Raw genomic sequence first — 21,454 nt, 5'->3', positions numbered from 1 at the left:
TCCCTCACAATGTAAAAGATCTCTCAAGGCAACTATTGTGGAGGCAAGAAACAACGCACTCCTGAATGAACCTGACAACAGCACTCTCATACTGCCCTTGCTGTGTATTAATTAATCCTTTTCACTGCAACATTATACTCTATAATTATGCTCTTGCCCTTCAACTTTGTATTGCAGTGTGCTTGTTAGAGTTGACAAGCTGAAATGCTCACAGGAGAACTTTTCTCCCTACCAGGCAAAATGTGACAAAAAAAACTTGAACTGAAAAAACAGAATAAATTAGAAATAGATACCCTGTTAAATTTCACATTTCTGTTTGTCAGATCCTGCTGTGCACAAATTCCCCTCGATTTTTCCCACATTACAAATGGATCTGATCATGAGTGATTCTTTGGTCATAAAGTCTTTGGGGACTTTCTGAAAAATGTGCAAAATATGTTGCTGAAATGCAAACCATTTTCCTTTCTTTAATACAATGGTGCTGCTTGCACCGACACTATCCTGTAGGAATTATTTCCATTTTCTTTATTTTTTGGGGGTTATCAATGATATTCCTATAACTTTTACATAGTTTTGTGCTTCCATGGGGGTGAAATGGCAGTAGGAACTTTCATTTGTAGAGTATTATAAATATCATCAGGTGTTAAATTATGACGGGCACTGAATGCACTTTCTCAGTATCTATTCTTTCAAATACTTTCACCATAATTAATCTTGTCAAGAAGATGACTGTCATCACAGTGGTGCTGGATGCCACAGAGTGAGGCTTGAGTTATTGAATGGCTAGTTGCCTCATCAGGAAGGAGAGATAACACTGAATGTGATGGCACCAAATCCTGCTCAACGTCTCTGGCCTTGCACTCATCCTTGGACTATCTGGACAACAGGGACACCTATGTCAAAGTACTATTGGCATAGCAGCTCCACCTTCAACACAACAGTGCCAAATAAGCCCATTCCCAAGCTCCATGACTGCATCTTCAGCATCCCCTCCACAATTGGATCTGAGTTTCTACCTCAAAGGCCGCAATCAGTGAGGGTTTGTGACATTACTTTCTCTACGATCATCCTCAACAATGCAGCCCACAAGCCTGGATACTCCCTGTGCACCAACGCCACTCCAACTCCATACACTGCATTGTGAGTGGGATATCTAACAATGACAAGGTGGTGTAGAGAAGAGAGATAAAGGGACTAGTGGTTTGGTGCCGGACAACAACCTCTCCCTCAATGACAGCAAGGCCAAGGAGCTGGTCATAGACTTCCTGAAGAGGGAGTTCACTCCCCTGTCTCCATCAATGGTGCTAATGTGAGATAGTAGGCAATTTTATGTTCCTCACATCTCCAGTGACAAATTCTGATCCACCCACATGTATACAATGGCCAACAAAGCACACAGACACCCTCACTTCTTCAGAAGCCTGAGGAAATTATGGCATATCACCTGCACTTCTCAACAACTTCTAAAGATGCACCATTGAATGCATCCTGTCAGGGTGAATTACACTGTGGTACAGGGACTACACTGCCCAAGCCTGTAAGAAGCTGCAGAGTTGTAAAAGCAGCTCAAACCATCACAAAAACCATGCAGCCCCCTTGTGCTCCCCCCTAACCCCACCACTCCACCAACTGCTTTGAAAAAGCAGCCAGCCTATCAAGAGACTCATCCCACGCCAGCCACACGAGCATTAGATCACACACCACCAGAATCAAGGGCAGATTCTTTCTTGCCATAATCAGACTCCTGAGGGAATGTCACACCAGTAAAATAATGTTACCTTTACTCTGTACAAACTGATTTCTCTCTCTAACACCGCACTTTCGTACTGTGCTTTATTTGCATACTAGGCAGGAGATGTGTAGCTGGACTGCTCACAAAACAGGATTTCTCACTGCACCTTGGAACATGTGACAATAAATTGAATAAAGGGCAAAGTTTAGTCCGACAAGCATGGAAAAAATGTTCCATAAACAAGAGGTAAAGTCATCTCGTAAAGTATTCCATGGGTCACCACAGTTAGAAAGCAGTTAGCGCAATGTTGTTACAGCGCTGTCAACTTGGGTTCTAATCCAGCACTGTTTATAAGGAGTTTGTACGTTCTTCCCATGTCTGCGTGGGTTTCCTCTGGGTGCTCTGGTTTCTTCCCACTGTTCAAAATGTACCAAAGTTGTAGGTTAATTGGGTAGCGTGGCTCTTTGGCCAAAAATCATACAAAATGCTGGAGGAACTCAGCTGGTCTCACAGCGTACATGAGATGTAAAGATATATCACCGACATTGCAGACCTGAGCTCTTCTTCAAGGTACCAGCAAAAAACAGGAAGATGTCAGAATAAAGTCTGAAGAATGGGAGGGGGAGGAGTCCAGACCAACTAAAAGGTGTTAGATACAAGAGGAAAGGTAATGATTGATTTTTGGCTCTGTGAAAGGAAACAAAGGGAAAAGGGAGAAGAAGGAGAGGTAGAACGCAGGAGAAGGCAACAGGGGGAAGAGAAACAGCTGGGAGGTGGAGTTGTCAAATGGAAACCGGAGAAGTTGATGTCAATGCCATCGAGTTGGAAGGTGCCCAAATGGAGGATGGGGTGCTGGTCCTCCAATTTATGGGTGGTCTTAGTTTTGCAGTTTTTGAGACCACGGAGATGTCTCAGGGAATGAGATGGGAAATTAAAATGGGTGGCTCCTGGGAGATCGACGCTGATGCAGTTAGCATAAGGCTGTTACAGTACCTGCATGAGGGTTTGAATCCGGCACTGTCTGTAAGGAGTTTGTACGTTCACCCTGTGTCTGCATGGATTTCCTCTGGGTGCTCTGGTTTCTCCCCCCACGTTTCAAAATGTATGGGGGTGTAGATCAATTAGGTGTAGTTGGTCAGCATGGGCTCGGGGGCCAAAAGGCCCTGATACCGAGCTGTATGTTTAAATTTAAATTGCCCTTGGGAAGATTGAAGGGATCTGCCTTCTTCAACCGCTGCAGTGCTAATGGTGAAGGAGTTCCGAGGAACCAAGAGGGGTAATGATCCCACGCAACTTGATGGTTGAAGTCTATGTTTTGAGAGGTGTTGTCACAGTAGCCTCTGTGTAATTGTAGGGCAGTTTATATATAGTACATGCTGCAACTTCTGCAGACTGGTGCAGTAAAAGCTAACAGGATGGAATGCCATCTCCAACTAAACAGGATGGAATTCTAGCCTTTTGCACATTCTGAAATAATTTGATTCTTTATTGGCAATCTTCAACATTCTATGCCCTGAGGTTTGAAATTCTTTTCCTCACCCTCTCCATTTCTCAGCCGTTTGCATCCCCTTCAGGTGCTCATTAAATCTCCAACAAAGCTTTCTTCAACACTTACTTATGTGGTTTGCCTTACTCTGAGTTTTGCCTGATGTTTTCCAATCTATCGTGGGATACTCTACTGGATCTAAATGATGCAGTGAATAATCCTGAAGAATGCTAGGAGAGTTGTTTCCAGTATACTCACCACTACTAACCCTAAGCCAATGTCACAAAACATAAATCTCTTCTGTGAGTTGGCCGCAGCACTCCTGGCATTCTTCATAAAATACTTAATCTTCTGGAAAGCATCATCCAGAAAAAGGCATGAAAGTTGGGATGTGGCTTCATTATGGAAGAGGCTGAGGCAGCAGTGATTAAGTTAAGAGGTGGCAGCACTGAATCAGGGTGGATCCACACTCTGCAGCCAAAAGATGTTCAGTAGGCTGTGGAGGCCATCTGTATTGGAAAGGGATGTGGCTGTCCATGTGACAGCACTGCCCCTTACCTAGTCAGAGGACACACCAGCTGCCAATTTTGGTTTGGTCCTACCCCACCCATTAGAGCACACCTTGCTGTTGGGGCCATGTAAATTACCTGGATTGCACTCTCCAACCTTCCTGTGCTTGGCCTTGGACCATTGGCTGTTGTAATTGGATTAACTCTCCTGCCACGGAGCTATTGGCCCCCAGTAAATGATGTGGGCTTGTCCCTCCAGCATTATAAAGGCACCATGTGCTCTTGTTCTCTCTCTTTGCCAGCTTGGGACCACCCTGCTTCATTCCAGGCCTATAAATGTGGAAGGGTGCTGGAAAAACTGTTGGTAAGATGTGCACTGTTAAAGGGGTTGGGAGAATTTAATTAGTGCCCCTTGTAGCATAGAGCCATGTCTGTACTGAGTCAAGGGGTGGTAGGGCATTGTAGTGATTTTTTTCCTTGATCATTGTATGTACCAGTTCATTCTGTGTGTGTTTTGTTCCAATGCAATTTTCACCAGATTGTTATTAATTGTTTGGTATTTCTTTCCCATGGCTGCTATAAATTGTGTGTGAGAGTGTGCACTGCATCAGTTACCATTTCCCACACTTGCTTTCTGTAAACAAAATCCTTCCCTGCCAAAACTGTGTTCAGAGTCCTTGCCTTTAAGACCTACTAAACAGGTTTCCTCACTCAAAACACCATCATTTTCTGGGAATCAAAACCAGGTGTCAAGCAGGTGTGATGGACAGCAGACAGCTGGATACAGTGAGGCAGCTATATCAGAGGAAACAGGGTGATCTTCTTCCACTCACTGTTTCTGAAAGACCTTCCTTCCTTCCTTCTCTCTCTCCCTCCCTCCCTGGAGTGTGGTGACTCTTGCTGGGATTTGAGTGACATGCAATAGAAAGCTTTGCACTGTCTCTTGGAAAACATGGCAACAATAAATAAATCTAAATCTTTTTTTAAAATTGGACATACAGCATTGTAACAGGCTAATTTGGCCCTACAAGTCCATGCTACCCAACTTACACCCCATTAACCCTTGAAGGATGGGAGGAAACTGGAGCTCCCGGAAAAAACCCATGCAGACACTGAGAATGCAGAAACTCCTTGTAGACAGCGTGGAATTTGAACCCAGGTCCAGTCACAATCACTTGCACTGAAAAGGCACTACACTAACTGCTACACCAACTGTGCTGCCCTTAAAACTATTAATGGCATTAAGTTGTTGTAAAGCCGCCTCAGCTCTCAAATTCATCACTCATGTTTCAAGAGGCAACCTGATTTCAGTGACAAAGGGTCTTCGACCAGTACTGTGAGCTCTGTTTTTCATTTCCACAGATGCAGACTGATCTGCTGAGTATATCCAGCACTTTTTTTAATTTTAGGTTTTTAGAATTTGCAGGGTTTTTTGTATTTTCGCAGGATTTACCTGCTCTGGTCACAGCAAGTCTTGTTCTGGTGTCCAAACCTTCGCTGACTTTCCAATCTAGTTTCTAAAGTACCTTGGAGAACATCTATGGAAAATGTGTTAGAAACTCTGGTGGATCACATCCCAAAGCCTGTTTTGTGATTTAAGGCTGAGGATGCACCATTGATGTACTGGTGTGATGTACAATATTATCTTCTGTCTTTGACTCACCTATGTCCCCTTTGCCTCCTGCCTTTGAAGATAAAGAAAACACCTCCTGGAGGTTTGGAGTGCCTGGAATGTGCAAAAAAAGTGAGAGGAAAGTGAGAGAAAAAGAGAGAAAGCAAAGGAAATATATCTTCTCTCCTCATTTAAGGAAGGAAGTACTTTACACATTAATGAATTTCCATCTGATTGATCCACATTAATTAGTTATCCTGTGTGGAGGAATAATTGCATAGAATGTGCATGCATTTAGAGAAGTAAAAAGGCAATCTCATTGAAACACAGGGTTCTGAGAGGCACTGAAAGAGGTCATAATAATTATTTCTGTGGGGGAATAACCACAGGATATGGGATTACTATTTGATGATGGACATGAAAAGAGCCCTCTTTCCAAATGTTGAGACAACAGGCAATACTGAGAATTTAGAGGACTTCAATGTTCAAAGTGATGAGGTGTGCTGGCAAAGAAAAGGAAATAGTATTTTCACTTGTAGAGAAGGCAGTAATAAGAGGAAACCAGTTTGATAACTTGAGGAAGAGTTAAGGAAAATGTAAGGTGTTGTTCAGTGACTGTGTGGCTCGGTACGACAATAACACCATCTACAAATTTGCCAACGACTCCCTGGTAGTGGGTTGTATAAAGAAAGGTGATGAGTCAGCATGCAGAAGAGAGATTGAAAACTTGACTGAATTGTGCGTCAACAACAACCTTGCACTCAATGTCACTAAAACTGTTTAGTTCAGGAACAGAAAGCCAGAGGTATAAAATCCACTGATCATTGGGGATCAATGATCACATGGAGAAGGTGAACAAATTTAAGTTCTTAGGAGTCACTATGTTGGAAGATTTTTCCTAGACCCAACACATTAATGGCATCGTGAAAAAAGCACTCTACTTCCTCAGGAGTTGCGGAGGTTTGGTATGACAGTAGAAACACTGGAAAATTTCAACAAATGTGTAATGGAAAGTGTGCTGCCTGGCTGCATCATGGTCTGGTAATGGGAACACTAATACCTCTGAGCCTAAAGCTCTCCAAAAGGTAATGGACACAGCCCAAACATCACAGGCAAATCTCTCCCACTATTGAGAACATCTACAGGGAACGCTGCTGTTGGAGAGCAGCAGCTATCATCAAGGATCCACACCATCCAGCACATGCTCTGTTCTTGCTTCTGCCATCAGGAAAGAGGTACAGCTGCCACAAGACTCGCAACACCAAGTATGGGAACAGCTGCTACCCCTCCACCATCAGAGTCCTCAACAACAAACTCAATCAGGGACTCATTTAAATACTGTTACTTGTGCACTTTATTGATAGTTTTTCTACGTGCAGTCAGTTTGTTTACATTTGCTATCTATTTACAGTTCTTTGTTTACATGTATTCAGTTTGTTGCATTGCCAATGTGGTAATTCAGCCTCGCCTGCAGAAAAAAGAAACTCAGGGTTGTATGTGATGTCATATATGTACTCTGACAATAAATCTGAATTTGGTTAGTATAGTGTTACAGAGCCAACGAACTGGGTTCAAACCCACAACTGTCTGCATGGAGTTTGTATGTTCTCCCTGCATTGGCATGGGTTCCTCTAGGTGCTTTGGTTTCCTCCCACCCATCAAAAACTTACCCCTGAAATGCATGGCCAAAACTAATAGTGGAAACATCTAATGATTTTTGTTTTAAATTAAGTATTTAAAGAAAAATATTTGCAGTGCTATGTTGAAAGAGTGGGGGATCAGATCAGTTAGATTCCTTGTTCAGAGTGCAGTCACACACCTGATAGACCAGGTAGCCTTTGGTTTTGGCATGTGATTCACACACCAGCTTTGATGCCTTTTCTTATTCCAATATAATAAGATCGTGATCATACAAATTAATGAGGTTATGATGTATCAAAATTTTTAAGTATTTGATCAAAATTCAGCTCCACGTGCAAGAAAGAAAGTGAATAGGATACACACAAGCATTCTTTCCAAGATGGTTCAAGCCCCACTCCTATAAAGCCCTACATTACAGTCCATATGATTGGTTCTTCCTATTATGACAGAATATAGATATGTTTTGGGGAGATAAACTGGGGCAGGGTTTGTTAGTGTAGGTCACATACAAACACTTTGTTGTGGTGAATATCTATTGCTGCTGGGTTTTGGGGTCCTCTGGGCTCATAACACTATTGTTTTGTAACCTTGAGTGTCTGCATGATGCTTGAGAAATGGACACTAAGGTCACTTTTAGTCCTTTGCCCTTACAAGAGTGCAACATATGGGGTTTACATGGGGAACACAGCAACCTTACTGCTGGGCAGTTAATTTTATTAAACATGGACCCAGATCTTTTTCAGTCAGGCATCAGAGAGTTATGAAAGATGTTCTTGATGTCACAACAGCAATCAGGCTGGAGCTCTGAAGTGCATCAATATGTTTGTTATCCTTTCATCCTCTTTGAGATGGGTTATTTTGTCTTCTGTAGCTGTGGGGTGAAGTTTAATCTTTCAGATGATGCATTCAGTTCACTGGGGATGACTTTTCCCCCAGGAATCAGAAGAATTGTGGTACAAATCATTCTCTCAAAGGGAGAGTTAATGATTGCACGAACTTGTAGGAAGCAGTTTTGGGGCTTTGAACATAGCTTGATGCACTCAGAAAAGCAAAAATGTAAAATATTTCTCTGACAGATACAAGTTTTGCTAAGCTCAATCATTATCAAGTATGCTTCTTTAAAAAAAAAAGCCAAGAATAATGTCTGGAGACACATATGGATGGAGAATTGATATCAGGAAGATGGCAAATGTGGTACCTTTATTCCAAGAGTAGTTCTGGATCTAATTTTGGGGAGTCTAGTTATACAAACAGAGGGAGTTTCAGTGCAAGATAACTTTAGAGATAGTGGGGAAAAACAAGGTCCTGACTTTCAATTAAAAATGATTTCAATTTGAACAGACAGTACCTGCAAAATGGACTGGGAGCAGTTGCCTAAAGTTTGCAGCCAACAAATGGAAATCATTCAAATGTGAATGAAGGAGAATTCGGGACTAAAGTGTTCCTGTTTTGATGATAATGATATGAATTTATTGTCATACTCAAAAGTAGAATGTACAGATGCATTGAAATTCTTGCTTGCTGCCAACTGCAGAGGTATGTAAAAAAAAAACCCACAAATAAACAATAGATATGAAGTAAATTACCCCATGAGAGAAACAAAAGATAATGGCTATAAGAGAATAAATAAATATTCCAAGTTACAGTAATAAAAATACAATTGTTCAGACAGATTTTTGATCTGAGAGTAGTGTTCTGGTTAGGATAAAAAGACAGAAATGCTGGAGGAACTTAGCAGGTCTTGCAGTATCCTTAGGACGTAAAGATGTATAACTGTTGTTTCAGGCTTGAGAGCACTTCTTCAAGGTATGAGTAAAAAGCAGGCAGGCACCTGAAATAAAAAGCTGACAAGACAGGAAGAAGGGGCAGGGAAAGGAATACAGACCAACAGAAGAAGGGCATTAATTGGAAGTCAGGGGAGAGGAAATGTGAAAATTGATTGCGGGAGGGGAAGTTGTTTCTGATTCTGCACAAGGAGACTGAGGGAAGAGAGAGAAAAATCCTGGTGGGGGACCTGCAATGGGAACTGGAATCCCTGTGTGACCAGATGATGGCAGAGACAAGTAGCCAGGAAGGACACATGGATCTGGAAGTGAGACTGGGTGAGTACATGATGTAGAGCTTGAGAGCAGCAGGGAGTGCAGATAGGGAGCAGTAAGAGAAATTCTCAGAACTTCCTTTGAAGAGAGGAGGAGAACCTCTTCAGGGTAGGGATCCTTCAAAGAGCTGCAGTCTTTTGTACCACTCCATTCAGTTGCTTCACTGTGAAATCTCTTCGAGGGATGGCTGGTTAGGTAGAACAGGAAGATGCAAGAGCCTGATAGTGGTTGAAAGGTAAGGCCAATAAGTGATAGAGGAAATACTGCAGATGCTCAAATCTTGAGCAAACATTGAGATACTGGAGGAAGTCAGCAGTTCAGGCAACGTGCATGGATAGAAATGATCTGTCTGTATTTTGGCTCGGGTCCCCTTATCGACTAAAGTAATTAGGGTGTAATATCATGTGCATAAAGAGAGGGAAAGAAGCTTTGGAGGGGCTGAGGTTATAGGACATTGCACAGCAGATAGGATAGGTAGAGAGAAAGGTAGATGGAGGTGGGAGTTACCTAGAATAGAAAAATCAGTGTTCAGGCTATCAGGTTTAAAACTGTCCAGCAGGAATACAAGAGTTTTCATCAAATTTATGTTTGCATTCTATGTTGACAAAGCTTTCAGCTGAGGACAGACTGTGCAGGAATGGTCATGGGAATGGAAATGGTTGGTGACAGGAAGCTCAAGCTTAGATACACAAACCGAGAGCAGGTGTTGAGTGAAGCAGTCAACAATCTGCATTTGGCCTCACTGAGATAGGGGAGGCCACATCAAATACACCATATTCTCTTCACATTCTCAACAACTCCCTCGGATTCTGCCACTTACCCACACACAAGGGGTCAATTCGTCTACCACCAGCAGGTCTTGGGGTATGGAAGGAAACTGAACCTGGAGGAAACCCATGCAGTCAAGGGGAGAACGCGCAACCTCCACACAGGCAGAACCTGAGATTAGGACTAAAGCTAGATTTCTGAAGCTGCGAGGCAGCAGCTCCTCTAGGCGATGGATGATGAGAAAGATTGGGCTGCACTGTCAGAAACCACATGGGTGATTGGAGGCAATGGGTTTTTATTATACATGCAGCACAGTAACAGGCCAATTACACCCAGTACATTTTGAATGGTGGGAGGAAACCAGAGCTCCTGGAGCAAACCAATGCTTACAAGAGGGAAAATGTACAAATTCCTTACAGGCAACTTTGGATTCAAACCCAGGTCGCTAGCGCTGTAACAGTGTCGTGCTAACCCATTCCACTCCACGGGAACTGGCACTCGCCTTCAGTTTCCTGGATTTTGATCTCCCTCTGTATATCTCTTTCTTTCAAGGTTGCTTCAGATCCTGCCGTTTGACCAAATGTATGGCTGGCTGTCCTTCTGTTAAATGGTTTGCTATCATATGCCTTGGTAGGGCTGCTTTGAAGTATATTGGGGTCATTTGTTACACTAAAAATTCACAATTTTATCAAGGGAGCCTCACTATTGGAATCCTCTATTTAATCTAAAATTGAAGTAGAAATTATTCAGCTATCCTGAATGCAATGTTACATAATACACAAAATTTGAATAGCTTTTCTGAACTTCAATTAAGTAGAAATTGGTTGTCCTCAGTTCAATAAGGTAAGGGGCTCTGATACTTAGCACATCCAATCCTATATTGATTGTTTATAAAAAAAAATTGTTCTTGAGCAAGGTGAAACATTCATTACAGAGCTATTAGCCAAGTACCTATATTGCAATGAGTAAATTAAAGGAACCTGCTGTAATTGGTGAGAGATCTCTCAAGCATCCAGGCCATTTGACAACCTTTGCCCACTGGATACTATGTGGTCCACAACCATGTCAGGTTTGTTTTTTCCTGAGGCAATGATTTATCTTCTTCTTAAACTGTTGAGACCGGTCACTTTTTTTATAAAAAGTCTTCTATTAGACCTCCCAATTTCTGAATGAAACCATTGATTTCAAGTCAATTGGGCAAGGATTTAATTTGTTTTCAGGAGATTAGACCAGGTAACAGGGGATAATTCTTCTTGAACAAGAAATGGAAAATTTCTTACCAAAGGTATTGCACTCGTACAGCAAGAAGGCCAAGAAATTCGCCATTAGATATACGCTCATAAATCAGTTGTGGTTCAGTTGCCTCTCTGACTGCTTCATACTCCTTGCCTCTTGTTCATGCCACTTCTCTAATCAAAAACCATGTTGCTTTGACTCAGTCTGTCAACCAGGTTGTCAAAAAACTTTGAAGCAAATGTTCTTTCATTTTTTTTTCTCCTCTGTAGTGTCTGAATCAGCATGGCCATCTGTCTTCGGTACAATTTTGAGAATAAACAGTCAAAGTCATTGAGTCATAAATCTTACAGTTCAGGGAGAGGATGATTGGCCCATTTTATTTGTGCCAGCCCTTTGCAATAGTTCTCCATTTTGTCCTGCTCTTCTGATTCAGTATGGAAGAATGGTGGTAATCAATTCAATGGGAAAAGGAGGGTAAAACATTGCAGGGATATCGTTCCCCTTTGAAAGTTCCCATTGAATCAGCGTTAAATACTCTTCCAAACAGGATGTCATAGATTTCAACTCATAGAGGGATAAGGCATCCCACTGAGTCCACACCAACTATTAACCACCTGTTTACACAAATCCTACATTAATTCCATATTCCTATCAACTACCTCGGGATGCTACCACTCATCTACACACTAGGGCAAATATGCAGTGGACAATTAACCTACCAGCTCCCATGTCTTTGGAATGTAGAGGAAACCAGAACACCAAAGGAAACCCACACAGTCACAGGGAGATAGTGCAAACTCTATAGACAGTACCCAAGATCAGGATCTGGGCTTGGGTCACTGGAGCATTGAGGCAAATGTGTAAATTTCTGTTTTCACAACAATTCTACTTATTTTGCCAATTACCTAAATCTCTGTAGCAGATTGACCTGTTTGGAACACTTTCTTTTTCAATTTTTTTTATTGGTTTTTATAATAAATACAGTACAATGAAGTACCTATTAGGAACTCTAAGTCCATTTTACATAATACCTTCAAGAAAGTTTTCCTCTGGCTTTTATACGCTCGACCTACCTGCATTAACACAGAAAAGGTGGATTGGCGAATCCATTCCGATCTGGGTTTCCACCGCCAAGGGTGGTAATATCAGAGATGTAGCAAAGTTGCTCCACTTCCTATGTAACAGGATTACTGTTGAAAGTGGCTCAAAAGGGGGATGGCTGATGTCATTGGAGCAGGTTCAGTAGAGCTGTCCGGTTTCTCAGATCGCTGATCTCTCTACCTGCGGCATGTCCCCATTCCTCTGCCCGCTGTATCTCTTGCCATTTTAACATTAGTTTCTATCAAGGCAGGTGAACTGACTTTATGTGGGAGCTGGGCACTAGTTGGATGTGACAATGAAGTTTTTGTCTGGGAGAATGATAACCGCAACAGAGTAAAAATCATGTCAAGTGTAAAACTTGCATTAAACTTCTTGTTTGTCAAAATTAAACCCAAATTTTTCTACATTCTCCCTGTAATACACTTTTACTACTGAGCTCACTTTATCTTATTATAAACTTGTTCCTTGAATATATCTTTGCAAAAATTTGTCAAGGTTGTAACTAACTGAAATGGACCAAATGGACTATCAATGATCTGAAGGAGTCCACATCTCCCTAGCGCCAATATTCATTATTGTTATGTATTGCTTTAGGTTACTAGATTGAGTTGATCACATGAGGAGGTTCAGAGCAAGGTATGTGGATTTCACATTTGTAGCGGTGAGCATACAGATAATTTTTAACAAGATTTATAGGCTGGTTTGTTTGCTTCTGTTGGCAATTGACTTTGCTGGAACATCACTGTCTGTTCTGATACTGAATGTGGATCCCATTCAAACAGAGGAAAGTAGAGGCTTAAATATCATGATTTATTTGTTGATTGGGAAGCAAAGTAAGACAAATAAGTTTAAAAACATTTGTGCTCCTTTTGAAAAGTCTGCAGAAACACAGAAGTGTGCGTACAAAATCTCAGCACCGTGCCTCACAGTAGAGGGTGGCACTAGTGTACTACACATCTTCCCCCCACCCCCCCCCCCCCCGACTTTTGCCCTGGGAAGCCGACTCGCTAATCTCTGCTATGTAAAAGGACTGGGCAATCTGTCTTTTCAGATTTCAGCATAAACAATGAATCCACCTTTCCCCCACTTTTGCATATAACGAGAGTAGGGCAATAACGCAGCTTTTCTATACAAAAACGCCATCAAACCGTTCACATTCAGTTTATTATTTTATGATTCCTCATTATACAATAAGATTAAGCTGTGTTTCTCCGGACCTTGGTGCACATACATATACTCATGATACATTTCTCACAGAGCACAACATAATCACATACATATATTAAAATAAATATGTTTAAATGTTTTTGGAATAATTACCTTCAATTTTCATTAAGGTTCGAGGATACCATTCATCAATCTCACAGCCTGCGGAAAGAAGCTATTTCCCAGCCTGGCAGTCCTTATTTTGATGCTCCTCCACCTCCTTCCTAATGGTAGCAGGTCAAAGATACTGTGTGATTGATGATAGGGATTATTCTTTGAGGCCTATTTAAGCAATGCTCCAGTCATTAGGGGAAAGGGAGACCCCAGTGAAAATCTTGGCTATTTCAATGATCCTCTGTACTGACTTTCAGTCCAATGCTTTGTAGCTACCATACCACACAATGAAGCAGCCAGACAACACTCTCAATTCTGCTCCTGTAAAAGGTTGTCAAGGTGGGGAGTCAGTAGCCTTGCCCTCCTCAGGATGCATATGAGGAGGTGTTGTGGCCCCAGCATAGATTGACCGTCATATGCTCATCTGTGGTGATCAGCCCTCAACATCTAGGCAGGTGCTTCAAGATAAAGAAGGATTGATTGCAGTGGGGGGGGTGGGGGGGCGGACGGTGGGGAGGTGCGTGCCTGCATTCAGCACCATTAGCCTGGTACAAAACTAAAAGCGCAATGACAACAAAATAATCTTTTGAAAACAGATGGATTTCAAAAGAAAACAATAAGCAAAGCTTCCGATACTCATTCGAGTGGCTGTAACTGCACATCTCATTTCTAATTACCATATATGTCTGCATATAAGATGGCCTCAGATAAGATGGGTCCCCAATTTCAGTCTGAATTTCATGGTTTTAACATATATTGGGTGTATAAGACAATCTTTCCCCCCAGCCCCCCAAAAAAAATTTGTGTGTGACTGAGCTGGTGTCACATTGACTGAGCTGTTGGGTGTGGTCGGAAGGTGGGTGTTATCATGGAGCCTTGAGTAAAAGGAAGCAAGTTTTAAGATAAAAGTAATTGAAGTGGCCGAGGAATCGACCATCTGAGCTGCTGTAAGAACATTTGCCATCACTGTGAAGCTGGTAAAAGTGGAGAAAGAATGAAGATGTTTTAAGAAAAATACCAAAGAAACAACGTTCGATGAGAAGAGGAATCACTCGTTGGCCAGAGTTGGAAAATCGCGTGGCAGAATGGGTTCTCAAACCGAGGCAAGATCACTGCATAGTCACAAGAAATAAAATCAGAGCACATGCACGGAAGTGGGCAAGGTCAAACCCAGAACACAGTAGGGACTTTAAAGGTACAGTAGGATGATGCAGCCGTTTCATGAACAGGAAAAACCTGGCAATATGACAAAAAACAAAATTGCCCAGAAACTACCGAAAGATCTTGATCATAAAGTTATCAGTTTTCAGCAGTTTCTTATACACCAGTGGTAGAAACACCTGCTTCCATTGTCAAATATTGGAAACATGGTCAAAACCCCCATGAATTTTGACATGATGGGCAATAGAATGATGGAATGGAATGGTATGAAAACTGTGTAAACCAGAAGTACAGGCCATGAAAGGACTAGGTTAACTGTGGTGTTATCCTGCATGGCCAATGGGATGAAGTTAAGACCCCTGGTAATATTTAAGTGCAAACTTAAGTCTAAAATAAAATTCCCAGCAGGTGTTTTTGAACACTTTCATGAAAAAGGATGGATGGATGAAAATGGGGTAAAACTATGGATAGACATTGAGTAGAACAGGCGACCAGGCGGTTTACGCAAAGAATGGAGTTTGTTGGTCTGGGATATGTTTTGTAGTCACTTCACTAAAAGTAGATTAGCACTACATAATACTTGGATGACGGTTATCCCGGGTGGTTTGATGTCTACATTGCCACCTCTCGATGTCTGCTTGAATAAGCCATTCAAAGACCATGTGTGTAAAGAATTAAATAGTTGGATGATGAGTGCTGAAAAATCCTTTACAGAAGGTGGGGCAGTGTGTGTGCTGCATCACTTGATGTGCTGTGTGATTCTGTGATCAAAGCATGGGATAAAGTGAAAGTAGGGACTGTAATAAAATCTTTCAAAAAGTACAGCATCTCTAGTGCAATGGATGGTACGGAGGATGATTTATTGTGGGACACTGACGACGAAGCCGAAACTTACTCATCAGATTCAAACTGGGACCTGAATGATGACCGTGATTGCGATAGTGATTTTGAAGGAATTTAGATGTGCTTTTCTTTTAAACAATTAAAAATTCTTTTTAATATACAATTAGCATAAAAATTTGTTGTGGGGTGGGATCTGAGTGGGTTATGGAAACAATCGAGTGGAATTTTGAGTAGAATTTTAAGGACACATTTTTGTATCTGGCCTAAAAAACAACCCCTGCTTTTGGCATTTTTTTTTTGATGCTTCAAAGGTCATCTTGTATGCAGTAACCTCACTGACCATAGGAAGTTTTAAGCACCTGGCACACAAAGCCTTCCATTAAAATGTTATGCCAATTGTTACTTAATTAATCAATGCCATCCTTTTTAATTCATGTCTGCTGGTAGTTCTCATACCTCAGTAATCAGGTAGCACAATGGTGTAGCTAGGAGAATTGCTGCCTCACAGTGCCGCAGACCCGAGTTTAATCCTGGCCTGGTGTACTGTCTGGGTGGAGTTTGTATATTCTCCCTGTGAACAAGTATGTTTCTTCCTGGTGCTTCATATCTCAAAGATGCAATTGGTAAACTGGCTGTTGAATATTGCCCATCATACATAGCTGAGGGGTAGAATAGAATAGGCAATATAAACATCACAGCACAGTTCAGGCCCTTCCACCCATGATGTTGTACCAACCTATATATACCTACCCTCACTACCTCAATCCTCTATTTTTCTTTCATCCATGTTCCTTTCAAAGAGTCTCTTAAATGTCCGCATTGTTCCAGCTTCCACAATTACCCGTGAAAAAGCATTCCAGGCAACCATAACTTTCTGTGTTTTTTAAAAAAAAAAATCCTAACCCTGATGTCTCCTCCCTTGACTTTGTACAGCTTCCCTCTGTTTTTTGCTACTCCCACCCTGGGAAAAAGGTGCTGGCTATTGACCTTATTTATTCCTCTCATAATCTTGTAGACCACTATAAAGTCACCTCTCATCCTTCTTCACTCCAAAGAGAAAGCTCCCAGCTCTGTTAACCTTGCCTCATAAGACATATTTTCCAACCCAGGCAACATCCTAGTAAATCTCCTGTGTACCCACTTCATAGCTTCCACATCCTTCCTGTAATAAGGTGACCACAAATGAACACAATATTCCAAGTGTGGTATCACCAGAGATTTATAGATCTGCAACATTACCTCACAACTCCTGAACTCAATCCCCCAACAAATGAAGCCCATCATAGTATATAGGCCTTCTTAACTATCCTATCAACCTGCATGGCAACCTTGAGAGATCTATGGATTTGGACCCCAAGGTCCCCCTGTCCCTCCACACTGTTAGGTATCCTACAATTAATCATATACTCAGCCTTTGAGTTTGACTTTCCAAAAGGCATCACCTCGCATTTATCTGGATTGTACTCCATCTGACACTTTTCCATCCAGCTGTACATCCTGTTGTAAACTATGACAACTTTCCACATTGTCCACAACCCCTCCAACCTTCGTTTCATCTACAAACTTACTGACCCATCTTTCCACTTCTTCATCCAGGTCGTTTATAAAAATCACAAAGAGAATCGTCCCAGAACAGATCCCTATGAAACTCTATCCGTCACTGATCTCCAGGCAGAATACTTCCCACCCACTGCTAATCTTTGCTTTGTACAGGCAAACCAATTCTGAATCTGCACAGCCAAGATTCCATGGATTCTATGGCATATGACTTCCTGATTGAAAGGAGGACCTTGTCAAATCCATAAGATCTGGTGGAAGTTGCTGAGAATGCAAAATAGAATAGAAAACAAATTTATTATAAGATTAATGTTGATGGTGGCTGATGGTTAGTGTGGACCTGCTAGATCAAAGGGATTGTTCCCATGCTGTATCTCTCTGTTACATGGGGCCTTTGAGCTGCTGTTACCCGGTGCCTAGTGACAAGCATTGAGCACACTGGAAACCTGCCTGGTGTTCACATTGGCTGCCAAATGCTGCCTTGCACAGAAGTGCATGGGTTCTCAGTGAAAAAAGAGGTTCTAACTAACTTTCAAGCAAAGCTATGAACATTTGAAGATGTCTATCTGATGCAGTGCCTTAAAGAGGCAGCCAACCTAATCACCCTGGACACTATCTCTTCTCACTGCTACCTTCAGAGGAGGGACAAAACCTTGAAAATCACCATATCTAGGTTCAACAACAGTTTTTCTCCAACAGCTGTCAGGATCTTGAACCTTCCCTAACCCTGACCTTAACCCTCAGAATCAGAATATATTGCCATGTACACGTATCACAAAATTTGTTGTTTTGTGGCAGCATTATTAGCGAAAAAAAATGTCTATACATTTCTATAAATACACTTTTTTAAAAAAAATTAACTAATGCGAAAAAGAGACAAAAATGAGGTAGTGTTTGTGGTTTGTTGTTCATTCAAAAATCTGATGGCAGAGGGGAAGAAGCTGTTTTTATAAAGTTGGGTGTTTATCAAGCTCCTGGCAACAGTGAGAAGAGAACATGGCTTATATGATGAGAGTCCTTGAGGATAGAAGCTGCTTTCTTGAGACACCGCCTCTTGTAGATGTCCTCAATATCCAAGTTCGTAACTCTCTGCCTTTTCCTGTCTGAGTCTTCGCACTTCTATACCAGTGTGGTGCAACCAGTCAGAATGCTTTCCAAGCACACCTGGAGAAATATGCAAGAGTCTCTGGTGACGCACCAAATCTTCTCAAACTCCTAACAAAGGACAGCCGCTGGTGAGCCTTCTTCATGATTGCATCAACATGATGGCCCCAGTACAGATCTTCAGAGATATTGACACCCAGGAATTCCACTGCTGACCCCTCAATGAGGGCTGGTTTGTGTTTTCCTGGTTTCCCCTTCCTGAAGTCTACAATCAGCTCCTGAGTTTACCTAACATTTGAGTGTAAGGTTGTTACAAAACCAGTCAATAGACAATAATAGACAATATGTGCTGGAGTAGGCCCCTTCAAGCCAGCACTGCCATTTATCGGATCATGGCTGATCTTTCCCTTTGAATAACCAATTCCAGCCTTATCCCCATAACCCTTAACTCTCCTGCCCACAAGAGCCTTATCCAACTCTCTCTTAAATCTATCCAATGAATCTGCCCCTACCACCCTCTGTGGCAATGTATTCCACAGACCCACAATTCTCTGTGTTTATATATATTTTTAAAAATTCTCCTAATTTCTGTCTTAAATGTCCTTCCCTGTATTCTTAAACTATGCCCTCCAGTCCTAGTTTCTCCCATCATTGGGAACGTGCTCCAATTTCACCCTGTCAAGCCCTTTGATAATCCTAAATACCTCAATCATGTCTCCTCTCATCCTTCTAAACTCCATCGCATATAGTCCATCTTTCTAACCTATCCGCATTTGACAATCCTGCCATCCTGGGAACTAACCTTGTAAACCTGCATTGCACTCCCTCTATAGCAAGTATGTCCTTTCTTAAATATGGGGACCAGAACTAGATGCAATACTCCAGGTGAGGTGTCACCAGAGCCCTGTACAACTGCAGGAGGGCTTCTCTACTCCTATACTCCAATCCCCTCTTTATGAAAGCCAACATACCATTCGCCTTTTTCACCGCTTGCTGAACCTGCATGCTGGTTTTCAATGGCTGGTGAACAAGTACGCCCAGATCCCTTTGCATTACCCCACTCCCTAGCTAAACTCCATTTAAATAATATTCTGCTCTCTTATTTCTGCCTCCAAAATGGACAACCTCACATTTAGTCACATTAAACTTCATCTGCCCACTCACCTAACCTGTCCAAGTCCCTTTGCAATTTCCTGACATCCTCCTCACTTTTTACACTACCACCCAGCTTAGTGTCATCTGCGAATTTGCATATGTAGTTATTTATGATAAACAACTGAGGGCCTAACACCGACCCCTGCGGGACCCCACTCGTCACATCCTGCCATCCAGAAAATGACCTGTTTATCCCAACCCTTTCTTTCCTATTTCTCAACCAATTATCTGTCCATGACAGCACCCTACCCCCAATACCATGCTCCTTGATTAACTGATCTATCTCACTCCTGTACACTTGCTCATTTTCAACTGTGATCCTGGTGTCATTAGTAAAATTGTAGATTTGCTTAGTCATACACTCATAGAGTGGGCTAAGGTCGCCTGTGTTGATTGTCAGTGAGGAGGAGATGTTACCGGTCCACGCTGACTGTGGCTTTCTGATGAGGAAGTCAGAGATCCAGTTGCAGAGGCCCAGGTTATGAAGCTTGCTGACCAGTACTGAGGGGATGATGATGTTGAAATCTGAGTGGTAATCGATGAAAAGCTTCCTAATGTAACATTGCTATCGTTTAGGTTATCCAGGGCAGAGTTGAGAGCCAGTGAGATTGCATTTGCTGTGGGAAGATTGTAGCAGTAGGTGAATTCAGTAGGTCCAGGTCTTTACTTTGGCATGAGTTGGCCATGACTAACCTCTCAAAGCATTTCATTGAGCTAAAATATTCCGAGACCTAAGATCTGTCAACAGTATTGTAACTTTACTTTCTTAACTGCACTGTGAACACTTACCTATCCTTTTATATTTATTGACAGTTTTTACTCTTGTTGGTTCTTTAATTTATGCTTTGGCAGAAGCAAGAATTTCAGTGTATTTTTACATTGGGCTTAGATGTATAACAATGAACTCTCATCTCATTTAATTTGGTTCTGTGACCCTAGTGTAAAAAGCTGCACAGAGGGTGGATGTAATGAAGCAAATGCAAACCTTGCAAACACTTTGAGCTGGTTACTCTGCTCTTGCTTGTTTTAGAAACTGCACTGTGCTATTCAATTTGATGGTGAGGGAACTGAAAAGTTCTAAATTACCGTGTCCAGCAGGCTGGAAAGAAAGAAATCCTTCAAAGGCATTTACAAAAGGAACAGATAGTAAAGGAAGATTTATGATCCTCAGTGTCAGTCCTCTGCACAGTTCTGTTCTCCAGATCATGGAGAGGAAATGGAGACCTTGAGAAAGGTGTTTTTTTTAAAAAAAAGTCCACTGGGATGGAAACTTCCCATCTTGGAAGAAAGACCAAGGGGTGATTCGATAGAGGCCTTTAAAACTATAGAAGAGTTTGAAAGGATAGACGTGTAATTCAATTCTGGAGCGGGAAGTTAAAGCTGGCGATTATGCATCAGATAGACATGGAGTCAAACAGCAATGAATCATGCCCTTTGGCCTATGTTCATGTTGACCATCAGGCACCTGCCCATTTACAAGTATTGAGTGCAGATGTGGGTCATGCAAGTTTTCCTTCATATACTTCTTAAAGGTTGTGGGATTCTCTGCATCCACCAACCACTCAGGCAGGAGGGAACACAATCAGGAGTAGGAATAGGCCACTTGTCCTCTCAAGCCAGCACCACAAATCAATATGGTGGCTCGTCTGCCTCAGCACACAGGTCTCCTCTTCTGTGCCTGTCCCTCAATTTTTCTAAACTGCATCTATTTAATTGTTCCAATGGTCTTGCCTCACAACGCTCCAGGGCATAGAGTTCCAGAAATGCACCCTCTGCAAAATACTCCTATGCGCAGCAGTGGAAAATAACTACTATGTATGCATGTGTAATAGTCGATCCCGTGTAATAGTCAAACCCTTTCCTTTTTTGGCCCAAAATGTGCATGTTTTCCTTATGATCCATGTAAAAGTCAATCTCTGCCCATCCCGCGAACCCTTGCCTCAACCACCCACCCATTCGACCTCCCGACACCTCAAATGCAGACTTACCACCCAGTCCTGGCCATCTGAGGTCCCAACACTTTGAACAATGCAGGTACTTACCACGGTCAAAAGTATGACCTGTGTAAAAGGCAACCCCCCCACCCCCCCAAATTTGACTCAAAGAAATTGGTCAAAACAACTCTACTAT

The sequence above is a fragment of the Narcine bancroftii genome, chromosome 2 (assembly GCF_036971445.1).
Source record: "Narcine bancroftii isolate sNarBan1 chromosome 2, sNarBan1.hap1, whole genome shotgun sequence".
Taxonomy (NCBI): Eukaryota; Metazoa; Chordata; class Chondrichthyes; order Torpediniformes; family Narcinidae; genus Narcine; species Narcine bancroftii.
This window is presented reverse-complemented; position numbering follows the sequence as displayed.